The following is a 15978-nucleotide window of genomic DNA, read 5'->3' as shown; positions in this document are numbered from 1 at the left end:
TGGTCAAAGTTAAAGGTTGCAGTCAAACAGCCAGTCAAATTCTCACAAAATAAAAAAAATAATGCATATTGAAAAACTTATAACCCTTATGGTAAGTAGTAACTGCAACCTGTAAGATCGGGAATGTCTATTTTATACCGTTACATCTATGTACAGTATTGAGCGATATGTTACGATTATTATCATTATCCAACGGGCCTGTGGTACATTATGCTACATTATTTAAATGTATGACTCTGTATGGTCGTCATAAGACTAATATGACGTGTGGAAATCTGCGGTTTTAAGTTAGTTGTATGAGTATGTGGCGAAATCTATACGCCACAAGTCACAAAAAAAAAATAGAATCATGCTACGCTATCAGTCATAAACAGCGAAAAACCTAAATCGCGCAAGCAAAGACTTCACGGATTGGAGCTACATATACAACCTCCGACACAACATCGTGTGTCGCGCGGTTCCCCAGGCGTCACACCAGCCTGGCGGAAGATCTTCCCTTTGGTGGCGGTCGAGCCGAATCATCGCTCCCGCTACAAGTATGATGCATTCGATAATCTATTAGTTGCGACATGATGGTTGCACGCTGTCCTGGCATAGTGTGTGCCATCTGATTGAACATACATACATATAATCACGTCTTTATCCCTTACGGGGTAGACAGTCTCAACACTCTTGAAAAGACAAAATAGCCATGCTCAGCTGTACAGCTTAAAGATGGAATTAAGATTCAAATAGTGACAGGTCGCTAGCCCATCGTCTAAAAGAAGAATCCCAAGTTAATATCTATCCCTTAGTCGCTTTTTACGACATCCATGAGAAAGAGATGGAGTAGTTTTATTCTAAAGGTGTGGAAATAAAGGTATATAGCTCATGTTGGAACATAAAACATATATAAAAATGTAAAAATCACGCCTTTTCCCCGGAGGGGTAGGTAGAGACCACATGTTTCTATTTGCAACGATCTTGTCGGCTTCTAATTGGACCAAAGCTTGCTAAAATTTTACATGCAGAGCCCGTTATATTGAATGTGGAGCAGAGATACCAATCTGCTCAATTGGCACCTGTTTAAGAGACACGCCGCCCTCAATCAACACATCATAGCCCTGAGATAGCCGACAATTACAGTTTAACGACATAATTGCACTTTCTACCGGTAATTACCGATATACCGATCTTTGCCGATAAATTCCGATTGGCTACATCCGATATGTGTGATAGTGTTTCAAATTCGAATGCGTTCTTTCTTCATTATTAAATACTAATTCTTGCATGCGGCTATGCTCGCGCACGTTATCGGTGTTGCATATGCACATACATATATATATATGTACATACAACTATGTCTTTATCCGTTACGAGGTAGACAGAGCCAGTCAACAAATGATTGAAAGGTCACGTTCAACTGTATGTCTTAATGAGAGGATTGTGAATCAAATAGTGACAGGCTTCGCTAGCCTAACAACTTATTTAATATTAATTATTTATTTATATTAATTCACAAATTAATTATATTATTAAACCTAATTGTATGAATATTACGATCGGTATGGGAAAAGAAGCAGCTGGCCAACACTATATCCATTAAATCTGTTAAAATAAATAAAATTGTAATTGTGTATTATTTAAAAGTGTATTGTTTCGTTTTAGAAAATATACACTATTTATTACTAATGTTACGTGCATTTGTAGAAACCGCACCCAAATCGGTAGGCGTTTTTGAGTTATAACGCGCACAAATGTACAAATAAACTATATAAATTTTTGGTGTTGTAATATGTAATTATTATGTGCGTGTGTGAAGTATTACCAAACAAATTATTCATTCAGATAATAAGTGTAATCACAAACAATAAAGAAACTATTCATTGATGAAATACACATCAAAACCGGTCATTGCAGAACAGTGAATCACGCACAGACATATAAAAAATAGATGCCGCGAGCGTAAGAATTTTGCGTGGGGAAGATATATATATATATATGTATGAACGTTTTTAATATTGTTTTATTTGTCACCTTCACTACTTACATATGTCCTTACTATACATATTAATGTTTATATCATTTATTCTAATGTTATTCAGAGAAAATATTTATTTCAATTTTATTATTTTTTAATTATTCATTTATAAGTACATCAAGGAAAAATAATAATAAGAATAGAACATAAAATAAAGAGAAATTCAGTACAAGGGCACTACTTATTTGTAGCAAATAAACACAAACTGATAGGTAGACTTAGATAAAACACAATTTTATTCTTGATGGTTAGACTAGATCTTCAGAAGCAAGACAGGCTATTTTTCATTCGTGTAATTTTCCACGGGAGTGAATATCCTGGCTAGAGAAAGGATAAACGCTCTGTTCACTTCGGGTTTACTGCACGATTTCGAAAGCCTTGTTCCTGATGGCTGGTTCACCTAATATCGTTGTTTGCAGCTAGCGAAAACACCATTCTCTAAAAATGTTTATAATTATACGAGTAATATATGTTTTTGCAAATAATTGTTATTTAGAATTTACTCCTTCGTTAAACTAAACTTAGTAGAAATGACCAAAATAGTAGCATCATCTGAATTTTTGAACTGGCGGTATCTATCTGTATGTATGTCTGTGTGCACACGTGTCACAAGATCAACAATCACCATATGATCCACGTAACAATGCCGGGGAAAGTTCGCGACAGTCATTAGCATGGTGAAAGGCTGATTGATTTGTGATAACGATGATCTGTGATCACCAACCACTTGAGTGATGAGCAGGGTGAACGAACGATGTCACATCTACCGTACCTCTGAGATCGCATTATTCCTTTTAAAAGCGGATCAGGTCACATTCAAACGAGATAATTTGTTTTTTTTTCAAGATTGTAGCTCTACTCGGCTATCGTAATAGCCGAGTAGATCTGAAATAAGGTGACTCCAAAAGAGTTTCAATATCTTACAAAACTACATACATATATTCACGTCGATATCCCTTGTTGGGTATCAGATTTTTAAAGACTTTTGGCTCTGTCTACCCCGGAAGGGATATAGACGTGATTATACATATGTATGTATGTTAAGTGTCACCTAACAAGTTACGTGAGCCCTTAAATAAGCTCTTAAACTATGTTTTTTATATTATTTGTCATTTAAAAAGATAAGATTTTAATAAAACGTCATTTAACTAGGGTGAAACACCTAGCGTGTTAAAAAAATAAAGTAAGGTATCTCATTTTGGGTGGTAATCCTAGCTTAAGTAATACTTAGTAAGGGTTCAATTAGGGACCTGTTGGTGAAAACGGGCATAAGTTTTTAATCAAACTTTATAATTATGGTTTTACATACATACATACATAAAATCACGCCCCTTTCCCGGAGGGGTAGGCAGAGACTACCTCTTTCCACTTGCCACGATCTCTGCATACTTCCTTCGCTTCATTCACATTCATAACTAATTATGGTTTTAATAGAAAAAAAAGTGAGTTTAATGTTACCTTGTGACTTTTTAAGTCAAGCTGACACACATGACTTAAGACTACCAAGGTCACATCAATTTCACCTTGAATGTAATATACATATAATGATGATATTAGGATAACATCAATCCGAGAAAGTTTGACATCAGGTCATGTTGTTCGTGCTCTTATACATTCCATAGATTATATCTAAATGATGAACACACAGCTGATGGAATTGAATTTAATTCAACAATAAATATACATCGGCATTACATATACGTCGGCAAATTGTATGCTAAGGTATTGATTAATAGAGTCAGGAATGAAACTGATGACAAAATATGGGATGCTCAAGCGGGATTTCGAAAGGGAATGGGATGTACTGATCAGGTCTTTTCCTTGCGGTGCATAGCCGAAAAGTTTTTGGCCAAGAGTCAAAAAGTCTATTGCACATTCGTAGATCTGGAAAAGGCCTATGACAGAGTTGAGAGGAATGAATTGTGGTCAGCACTTTCTATGCATGGGGTGAGCAGTCTCTTAATACGAGCACTGAAATCCTTATATGAGGATTCGAGTGCTTGTGTCAGGATAAACGGAGCGCACACTGAGTGGTTTAAGATTGAGAAAGGCGTTAGGCAAGGATGTGTTGCGTCACCGTGGCTGTTCAACCTATTTATGGATAGCTGTTTGACAGATTTAAAAGAGTCTAAAAGTGGATTAAGGATGAATGAGTTACTCGTCAAATGTCTGCTTTATGCCGACGATCAGGTTATACTGGCGTCATCAGCGGAGGAGTTACAGGAGATGGTAAACTGTATGCATGAAGCTTTAAAAGAGAAAGGAATGAAAGTGAACGTAAGTAAAACTAAAACACTGGTTTTTGAAATGGAGAAAGAAATGACAGCATGTAATATTTTGATTGGAGGAGAAAAAGTGGAGCAAGTGAAAGAGTTTGTATATCTAGGATCAAAGTTTACATCAGATGGCAAGTATGATAGTGATATTGAAAGGAGAGTGAACGCGGGGAACATGGTGAATGGAGCTTTGCATGCCTTTATGAGCAGTCAGAAACTATCCAAAAAGGCTCGACTGGCTGTGCACAGGGGCGTGTTGGTCCCGACATTAATGTATGGGAGTGAAAGTTGGGTATGGCAAAAGAAGCATGAAAGCAGAATAAATGCAGTGGAAATGAGAGCGTTAAGGAGTATGATGGGAGTGAAATTGAGTGACAGGATAAGGAACAGCGTGATAAGGGAATGTTGTGATGTGAAAGAAGATGTAGTTACAGGAATAGAAAAGGGTATGTTAAGATGGTTCGGTCATGTGGAGAGGATGAATGAAAGCAGGTTGACTAAGCAGATATACAAGGAGAGTGTGGAGGGAAAGGTCGGAGTGGGAAGACCTAGACGAACGTATCTTGATCAAATTAAGGACGTCCTGGTAAAGGGTCAGGTCAAAAGTACCCGAAACCGCCGAGCTTGTATGAAGAGAGTTATGAATGTGGACGAAGCGAAAGAAGTATGCAGAGATCGTGGCAAGTGGAAAGAGGTAGTCTCTGCCTACCCCTCCGGGAAAGAGGCGTGATTTTATGTATGTATGTATAAATATACATATAGTCACGTCTATATCCCTTTCGGGGTAGATAGAGCCAACAGTCTTGAGAATACTGATGGGCTACGTTCAGCTGTTTGCTTTTATGATAGAATTTTGATTCAAATAGTGATAGAGTATCAGTGCCAGAAAGAAAACCATATAAGCATTAATAATTAGGTATTTTTGAAATATATTAATTATAAGCAATTTGCTATTTCCTGTCACTATTTCAATCTCAATTCCATATTTAACCATACAGCTGAGCTTGGCCTTTCAGTTTTTTCAAGACTGTGGGCTCTGTCTACCCCATAAGGGAAAGACAGATTGACGTGACTATATGTATGTACATATGACGTCTGAAAACTTTATTCTTTATTTCAGAAAATCCAGAAGACACCTAATGTCCTTTAATATAACGGCTATCTAAGAACCTTTTTTGTAGGTTTAGACATAATGACGCAACGTCTAGACTAGACCACCACATTCGACCGATAGTCGATTGAGTGAAAGTATTAAAAAAAATCAGTGAAACACAATACGCAAAATTACTTTTACTAGCAAGTAAAGTTTTATTAATTAGAATTGACGACGTTCACAGTTGCGTAATCCGACAGGTTTTAGTCTCAAAGACTAGCCGCCAAAATCGTCTGGACGACGCCACAGTATACAGAAGACAAGAACAGAAGTAAAAGTCAATTACCCAAGAGCAAGGATTACTTCAACTAATATTATAAATAGGCTTAAAAACTTGGGATTTTTTAGGCAAGATGGGCTAGCAACCTGTCTCTATTTGAATCAATCTATCACTAAGGCAAATAGCTGAAGGTGGCCTAACAGTCTATTTGTTGGTTCTGTCTACCCCGCAAGGGATATAGACGTGAGTATATGTAAGTATGTATGTAATATTATAAATGAGAAAGTCTTACTTTCGACCTTACTTAAAGTAAGATTTTCGTATTTTGATATCCATTCGTTATCTGCCGAATAACCAATTATCATTAAGGGACTGTCGATAGACATAGGCGAAAAAACATGCAGTTTTTTTGGTAGGTGGCGTTAAATTTATCACTTTTTGTACGTGACGCAAAATTCTTCGCTTTTTGTTGGCGGCGCTATATTTGTGCAGGCGAAGCTGTTGGTAAAAGCTTTAAAAGTTAATAATGATTAAATGAAGGACCTTTAAAAAATACTCGTACAAAAACAAAAGCAGTTAATCAGGATGAGTATTGATTGAAATAAGAAGATATGATAGATAAGATTTTCATTTCCTTGTATTTCGGCGTTGACCTACTGTTAATACCCGTGTACTATGTTGAAGGTGTATAGTATACGTTACTCAACTTTCTGACCGTCTGTGACAGGATGTATGGTGATTTAATTTCATAACCGCGAAGGAAATCAGAGGATGCCCTTATATGGTAAGGTATATCTCGTGTCAAATTAAAATGGAACAATAAATGTATATTTACAAAAGTGTCTGTCGTAAGATATGTCATATTATACTTCAAACTAAAGGAATGAGTGCCGTGTGGTTCGCGGCACGAATAGAAAAAAGAATAGGTCCACTCCATCACTCTCCCATGGATGTCGTAAAAGGCGACTAAGGGGTAGGCTTAAAAACTTGGGATTCTTCTTTTAGGCGATGGGCTAGCAACCGGTCACTATTTGAATCTCAATTCTATCTTAAATCCAAATAGCTGAACGTGGCCTATCAGTCTTTACAAGACTGTTAGCTCTGTCTACCCCGCAAGGGATATAGACGTGATTATATGTATGTATGTATGTGTCGTAATAGGCGACTTGGTATTCTTCTTGTAGGCGATGAGCTAGAAAACCTGTCTCTATTTGAATCACAATTCTATCATGAAGCCATACAGGTGAACGTGATGCACCTGGGATATACAATGTTTTTTTTTCGCTACCAGATTAGCATGGAAGCTGTTAAGTATACATACATACCTACATACATATGGCACGTCTACATCCCTTGCGGGGTAGACAGAGCCAACAGTCTTGAAAAGACTGAATGGCCACGTTCAGCTATTTGGCTTAATGATAGAATTAAGATTCAAATAGTGACAGGTTGCTAGCTCATCGCCTAAAAAAAGAATCCCAAGTTTGTAAGCCTATCCCTTACTCGCCTTTTGCAACATCCATTGGAAAGAGATGGAGTGGTCCTATTCTTTTTTGTATTGATGACGGGAACCACACGGCACATTTCTCACAGTCTTAAGTATTGTAGAGTTATTAACTCATTAATCAGATTTCTCTCTAAATATATTATACAAACAGACGGACTCACGGGCAATAGACATCTCTTACATTGTTACGACAGTTTTCCCTCATGAATGAATATTTTCATGACAATATAAATGCAAAGTGTATGGTGATGAATATACGGTGCAAGGTGCAATAACTACATGAGTTACAGCGAAAGTGAATCGCTTTCTGCAGCCGTGTAGTGAAATGTTACAATACTTTGTCTCGACGAATGAATAATATAATTTCTAGCTCAAATGAATAACGGAAGACTCACATACTGAGAACTTTTTCAAAAAAAAATAAATTAATTTTATTGTAGAACCGTAATTAGTATCAACAAAAAAATTGTAGGATAAGATAAAGCTAATTTACAAAAACTGCGTTTAATATAAAATATTGCCATTAATAAAACGTTTAATTATTATAGCATTTGCATATAAGAAAAGCATACAAACATACCAAGTAAGTAAATTATTGTTCACTAAAGGAATACATAACAAATATAAAACAGTACACTACAAAAGGCGGGGTTATCCCTAAGTGGGATCTCTTCCAGCCAACCTTAATAAAGAAAAAGGGAAAAGGCTTGTACTTATTAAATTTATATATTGTGTGGTCCCTGTACGTCGTTTGCCCGCGGCAGCGTGCCCAGGAGGCTGGTTGCATTGCTACGTTGAATGGTGATGCATTATCTTATTGTTGAAAAGCGGGAAACGAGATTACTCATGCCTTTTGAATAATTTTAATGTTGACTCACAGGATGCAGCCCACTGGAGCGGAAAGTTTGATATTTATGCCTTGAATCTGTGATATATTTTTGAGTAACACGTTTGGTTTCTTTATTACCATTGAGTCCCCTTCTTCAGCTTTATAATAAACGCTTGTTTTGTCTTTCTACTTCATAAAAATTTTCTTACGGAAACAAAAAAAATACTAAAGTTTGATGGAAAAAGATTAGCATTTTCTTAAGTCGCCTTTTTCATCCATGGAAAGTCTTATCGGTCCTAGTCTAGAGTCGAGAAACACTGGGAACGAAAAAAAATCAATAAAATTTTATTAATTTGTGATACGCGTAACTTGGCAGGATTTAGTTCAAAACAATTTCAACAAAAATAAACAGGATGTACCTACCTAAATAAAAATAATGAAACAACATCAATGAAATAAAGGTTTGCGCACATCGGGACGGGTTGATCGTGACCTCGGCGCGTAAGTTAGGTAATGTAATGTGTAATTAACTTTAATTACATGTTAATTGCATGTACTCAGTGTAATGTATACTTACTTACTGATGGTATATATGATATCAATTTATACTATAACATAATGAAAAAAAAATGTATTTATAACGAGTAAACTCAATAATTACTGACCGATTTCAGTGAAGTTTGGCAGTCGTGTTTTGAACTAGTGGCTTCGCCCCTGAAGTATATACAGAGCTGTAAATAAGAATAGGACCTCTCAATATTCCAATGGATGTCGTAAAAGGAGACTAAGGTATTGCTCATAGACTTGGGCTTATAAACTATGGGCTAGCAACCGGCCACTATATGAGTCTCAATTCCATCATTGTGGCCTACAGCTGAACGTGGCTTTTCAGTCTTATCAGACTGTTGGCTCTGTCTACCCCGCAAGGGATAGAGACGAGACTTTAGTATGTACCACAGCCAAGTGGGCCGTATGCCTTGCTCTCGGGTCAGCTTTTGTTTGACACGGCCGGCGAGTGCAACCTGCGGTAAATCACGCGCAGATAGCCAGCACACCTGTTTGGATGGACTCATGCGAGAATAAGACAGCGGATTTATTAAATTCTTTTAAATTAACTGTGAACAATGTTTTATTTACCCGAAAAGTTCTTTTATTTAAGTGTAAAGACATAAATAGTAAACTGCGTTTTGCGTAACATAAATTGAAACAAGATACAAAATCCGTTCTTTGAACTTTTTTGATAAATTTCAGGATTATCTGTGTTTGTAGTGTTATCTACACTACAAACACAGATAATCCTGAAATATTTACTTTTGCTTATTAAATAAAATCCTTTTATTACTATGTACAGAAAATCACTTCTCTCTTGATGTCTTCATTATCCTTTATGGGGTTGACAGAGCCAGCAGTCTAGGCTGCTGCTGTTGGCAGTATTGTGTATAGTGTTGGATTTGAGAATTGATAAAGTGTCAGGTTGCTTAAAAGGTTGTAAAAGATTAATCCAAAGTTTCCTAGCCTTTCTCTTACTGCATGGGAAGAGAAACAGCTGCCACGGGCACAGACTATATATTTCCTTCGCATAGACATACAAATACAAATACAAAATCGTTTATTTCTTAAAGCACATGACACAAGAAATATGATTGGAGTCTCCTTTTAAGCGTGCAAGCCTGTGCCAGGAGACTCCGCTCTTTCATAAAAGCAAATTAACCTTGTAAAGTACGAGTAAGGTAATTAAATAAATATATAATGTGCATTTGAAAAAGTGTTAGATTCGTATACTAAGGTAAACTATATTTTATATTTATGTTAATATACATTTATCCTTATACTATAGTAAAGCCTCAGTCTGTTCATAACTTTTCGTTTTAAGCCATCCAGTAATCACAAACTTACATTCCTTATACAATTTTCTATATATATTATTTACTCTGTTAATTTTGTTATATAATTGGGCTGATATTACATAGAATTGTCTTCGTGCAAAATATGTTCTAGTTTGTGGTATTTTAGCTACTATGTATCTCCTTCTTCTTGTTTCAACTTTAGGATCATATTCTGTAGTTTTATGCTTATACAGTACACAATGCAAAATATACAACTGTCTAACCGTAAGCAGATTACACTCATTGTATAAGAGTTCAGTTGAATATCGCTTTTTCTTAAAATACATAATTTTGATCAGGAATCTCTGTGCTCTTTCTAATCCTATAAAATGAGTCTTTGCAGCATTTCCCCAAACTGAAATACAATAAATAAGAATGCACTGCACAAGTGATATATAAATATTGTTCAGAAGGTTTTTGGATGAGCACTGTACGTCTAAACCTCTGGGTACCAGATAACGTAATGATTTAAATATCCAGGACAACTTTCTCACTCTATTTATTACGTGATCTACATGCGGGTACCATGATAATCTTTGATCAACCAGTACACCCAAGTACTTAACCTTATCTACTCTGTCGATGATAGGACAGCAGCAGTCAGGAAGATCAGTATTTTGGTTACAAGAATGGATTTTTATACGGTAACCTTGATTAGGTTGATTTCGTGAGTCAATACCAAAACAGATGTAATTAGTTTTTGCAGTGTTAAGAGTGAGCAAATTACTTTTGAGCCAGCGTGCTACCTGGGCTAGCCCTGTCTCAATGTGTGTACGTGTACTATCCCATGTAGTGCCACTGAAGACAATGGCAGTATCGTCCGCATATGAAAAGATTTTCGCATTTGGAATATTCATTTCACAGAGATCATTTATATACAAAAGAAACAGGGTGGGACCCAGTACACTCCCTTGAGGAACACCATATGTAACATTTTCTACCTCACTCACACAGTTTTCAATTTTAACCGTTTGCTGTCTGTTACTCAGATAGTCTTTAAACAGAGCGAGTGCCACATCTCTGATACCTATTCGTTCTAACTTCCGTATAAGAATGGGGATAGAAACGGTAAATAATATTTAAATCGATTCTCAAGTAACTGGTGCCCTCTCGCGTACCGCGGTCCAGCTTTCACACCGACTCCCATCCCATCTCTGCCCACGGCATTACTCGTGAAATCTGCGCCCGCGCCGCACGCGTACGCATCTCGTGTCGTTACCGTGTCGTAATCGTGTCGTGTCGCGGTCAGACATTGTGTTGTGTTGTGATAACAAGTTTGTTTGGATTTTTTTTGTGTTATTCTGGTAAGTTATTTTTTTGTTTTTGTACCATGTATGTAAAAAGACATTGTATGTAAAATGTACCTAAGTTATATGTTTTAGTTAAGATATGGTGTTGTTTCAGGGAGTTGACGAAGTTTTTGTAGACAATGTGCATTCGTCCAAGATTTAGATTTAAGAGATATATATTTGTAAATGCTGTGCCAATAAAAAAAAATAGGACCACTCCATCTCGTTCCGATGGTTGTCGTAAATGGCGACTAAGGGAAGCTTATAAAGTTGGGATTCATCTTTTAGGCGATGGGCAAGAGCAACCTGTCAGTATTTGAATCTCAATTCTATCATTAAGCCAAACACCTTAACGTAGCCCATTAGTCTTTTCAAGGCTGTTGGCTCCGTCTACCCCGTTATGTATCATTTCATGTAAAACCCAAAATAATAGAATAATAGATTTGAAAATTGGATACATAACTTTAGTCTTATTATATATACTACCGCTTCCAAAGCGCATGTGTAGAAGAAGCAGCGGAACAAACTACGCTGCAGCATTTTCACTGGATGTCAATTTACAAATATACTACAATCACGTCTATACTCCTTGCGGGGTAGACAGAGCCATCAGTCTCAGAAAAGACTAAAAGCCACGCCCAGCTTCACGGCGTTAAGATGGAATTGAGATTTAAATAGTGACAGATTGCCAGCCCATCGCCGACAAGAGGAATCGCAAGCTTATAAGATTATCCCTTAGTCGCCTTTCACAATATTCATGGCAATCTTTCTCATGGAGTGGTCCTAAAATGTCGGAAACCACACAGCTTAACCAATAACAATATATCAAAATCTCTTTTACGATTCTAATTAACTTTCACTGCTATTAATTTGCATAAGGTTTTTAGGCGATTGCGTCTCATGTCTATCTGAATTGGTCGTACATCTATAAAGTATTTATTCTTTTAGCCCGCCTGCAGAAGGACAGTTATGTTTTTGTTTATGTTTTATTCAATTGTACAAAAGTTATTTTCTTTCTAATACTTCTCAGTTCAGAGTCTAATCTAATGTGGCTGGTATCATACGGCATCTTATAAACTTGGGATTCTTATTTTAGGCGATGGGCTAGCAGCCTGTGGTTACCTGAATCTCAATTCTGCCATTATCCAAGTAATCCAGCTGAAAGTGGCCTCTCAGTCTTTTCGAGACTGTTAGCTCTGTACTTTCATACATACATACATATGGTCACGTCTGTATCCCTTGCGGGGTAGACGGAGCCAACAGTCTTGAAAACACTGAATGGCCACGTTCAGGTATTTGGCTTAATGATAAATATTGAGATTCAAATAGTGACAGGTTGGTGCCTTAAAAAAGATTCCCAAGTGTGTAAGCCTTTCCCTTACTCGCCTTTTAACGACATTTGTACGTACTTCTGTCCTGTTCAAGTTAATCTCCTCTTAATTATTCAATTGTTGACTGGGAGAGATCCCTTAATGGGATAAGTCCGCGTTTGTATAATTTGTCTTACAAATTAAGTGTACCTATGTTTGTGTTATTTCGTATGTAGGTACAATAAAAATATAATTATCTGGTTCAGAGAATCGGCATTTCTATTCAAATTGGCAATGCTGCCAGCCTTCTGGGCACACTCTCGCATGTTGATGCTATGCAGGGACTGTACAATTTGTAAATTAAATTTTAGTTTTAATTTGAGTTCATTTTAATTAAGTTTTCTATAAATAAATGTTGTACAATAAATATATTACAAACTAACAAACAAACTATAAAGGCGTGATTATATATGTATGTATAAATAGCAACAGAATTGTAAAAACGCGACGCGATAAATCGCTATCATCTTGTTCTCCCACTGTCATTGGTATCGTTATTTAGCTAACTTAGTTCCGCGTCTTTCTTCGCATTGTTCGGGCAATTACTTACATAGTAATCATCATACCTTTGATTGTATCGGCTATTCCGCATTTGCCAGCACGAGAGACCTCCATCCGTGGCAGTTCGCGATATGAACTCGACTTTTATCTTGAATTAATTGCATTTCAAATTGAAATGAGAACTTCTTGAGAGCCAACAGTCTCGAAAAGACTGATGGCTCTGTCTACCCCGCAAGGGATAAAGACGTGATTATATGTATGTAGTATTTATAAATAGTTATAGGTTAGGTTGTGGACTTGTGGTCAACACGGCGCGGCGCGGTCACCCCTGGCCGTAGAAAGTTAAGAAAATATGAATCGTCAGCTTGAAGTGTGCCAGCGAGACAAGCTCGTCTATTTGCCGATAACCAGATTTAATTTATACTTTCAAAGGATGGGTTATTGCAAACGAACGTCTAATATTACGTTAACTATCTAGATTTTATTTAGTACTAACTGTTAATACCACCTACGAAAGCATAAAGGTATTTTCAAATTAGATAGATAGATAATTCATTTATTTGATTTGCTACACACAATTTACAATGAACATACAATTAACACAAGTCTCGATCTTACTTCGTGGCTAACTCAATCCGTGTAATCTGTTCGTATATATTTAATTATAACATCGTCCATATAGACTAGAAACAGGCATCATGTTGAGCAGAATTGATCACGATGACACTAAAATGTTGTTCAGAACTTGGTCTGATGGAAATGTAACTCGAAAGCGCATAGAAAACACTAGCTCAACTTGAATGTCTAGATTTGTTGCAGCTGAGTTTGAAACTTGACTTGTAGCTATCTAATGTACTTAGAGATCATACTGTTTATAATTCCCGTTTTTCCCATTCCCGTGAGAAACTCCAGAAAAAACGCCTATGTAACTCCTGATGGTCTATTCTTTACATACTTACATACATATACTTATGTCACGTCACGTTATCCCGTCACGTTATCCCATGCGCGGTAGACAGAGCCAACAGTCTTGAAAAGACTGATAGGCCACGTTCAGCTGTTTGGCTTTAAGATAGAATTGAGATTCAAATAGTGACAGGTTGCTAGCCCATCGCCTAAAAGAAGAATCCCAAGTTTATAAGCCTACCCCATAGTCGCCTTTTACGACATCCATGGGAGAGAGATGGAGTGCTCCTTTTCTTATTTTCTCTTTTTTCCTTTTTTAATGGTAGAATTGAGATTCAAATAGTGACAGGTGGGTGGTTTATTAATCTTCCACGGTTTAACGTAAATTCCGAAATCCCCTCTTAGGTTCCCCTACTACTCGTAAATCTATTCGCAACATAACTAAATTGATCGAAAGCGCAACGACAACGCCTTTCCATTCAAACAAACAGACCAACACGCAGATTTCTCACAGATATATCACAATCTGTATGAGAATGCTTTATTAAAAGTCGATTTGCAACGGTTTGCGATTGTTACTTCTAACGGCCTAATTAAGTGCAAGTACTTACATTCGTTAACCTTTTTGTAGATGGTAAAGTTTTTAAAGTATATTACTCGAGTGTGGGCAGGTTCGAATCCTTTTGTTCCGTTTTGAGAGTATATATCCGTAATTCAAATGAGAAAAGATTAGTATATTTATGTTTGTAAAATATTTCATTTGTAAGGAATAAAAAAAAAAAATTGACATTTTGACGAAACTTATAACAAACATAGAAAAGTGCCGTGTGGATCCCGGCACCAATAGAAAAAAGAATAGGTACACTCCATCTCTTTCCCATGGATGTCAGTTGTAAAAGGCGAATAAGGATAGGCTTTTAAACTTGAGATTTTTTAATTAGTAAGAGATGGGCTAAATAGCAACCTGAGGTTAAAATACTGGGATTAAAATACTACATCTTTTAACTAACTTAGTTCCGCGTCTTTCTCCACATTGTTAAGGCAATTACATATAAAATAATCATTTTCACCGTAAAGAAGTCTAAGCCTCAAATAAGAATCCCATGTATATTATTAGATTTTCCGTTTTTTCAAAACTGTTGGCTCTGTCTACCCCGCATGGGATATAGGCGTGATTATATGTATGTATGTAAAGTTAACCGTTTTCCCAGCCATCTGCTTGATGAAAAGCTCTGCATAGTCGTAAAACATGACATTACTAACAGTTGACTAAAGTAAACATTTGTCACAGTTAAAGTTCAGTTAAGTCCGCGTTTGTGTAATTTGTCTTACAAATTAACTGTATGTTTGTGTTATTTCGTATGTACAATAAAAATATAAAAATATATTTATCTGGTTCAGAGAATCGGCATTGCCATTCAAATCGGCAATGCTGCCAGCCTTCTGGGCACACTCCCGCATGTTGATGCTATGCAGGATCTGCACAATTTGTAAATTCAATTTTAGTTTGTAATCATCTGTTTTTCTTTCTTTTTTATAAGTTGTTTTAGCTTTAGTTTTAATTTGAGCTCATTTTAATTAAGTTTTCTATAAATTAATGTTGTACAATAAATATATTACAAACTGACAAACAAACTTTAAAGGCGTGATTATATGTATGTATAAATAGCAACGGAATTGTAAAAACGCGACGCGATAAATCGCTATCATCTTGTTCTCCCACTGTCATCTGGTATCGTTATTTAGCTAACTTAGTTCCGCGTCTTTCTCCGCATTGTTCGGGCAATTACTTACATAGTAATCATCATACCTTTGATTGTATCGGCTATTCCGCATTTGTCAGCACGAGAGACCTCCATCCGTGGCAGTTCGTGATATGAACTAGACTTACATACATACATACATACATATTATCACGTCTATATCCCTTGCGGGGTAGACAGAGCCAACAGTCTTGTAAAGACTGATAGGCCAAGTTCAGCTATTTGGCTTTAAGATAGAATTGAGATTCAAATAGTGAC

General features: G+C 36.6%; 1 protein-coding gene across 1 annotated transcript in view; it reads left to right on the top strand.

Annotated features, from left to right (window-relative positions):
* Positions 1-11094: 11094 nt before the first annotated feature.
* The window catches only part of LOC106139274 (uncharacterized), a 38324-nt gene continuing 33440 nt past the window's right edge, over positions 11095-15978 (top strand). The window contains exon 1 of the mRNA XM_013340684.2: positions 11095-11195. The gene's annotated coding sequence lies outside the window, so the exon portion shown is untranslated. The remainder of the gene's footprint in view (positions 11196-15978) is intronic.

Source organism: Amyelois transitella, chromosome 23 (genome assembly GCF_032362555.1).
Source record: "Amyelois transitella isolate CPQ chromosome 23, ilAmyTran1.1, whole genome shotgun sequence".
Taxonomy (NCBI): Eukaryota; Metazoa; Arthropoda; class Insecta; order Lepidoptera; family Pyralidae; genus Amyelois; species Amyelois transitella.
Note: the sequence above shows the minus strand (reverse complement) of the source record. Positions and strands in the feature narration are given on the sequence as shown.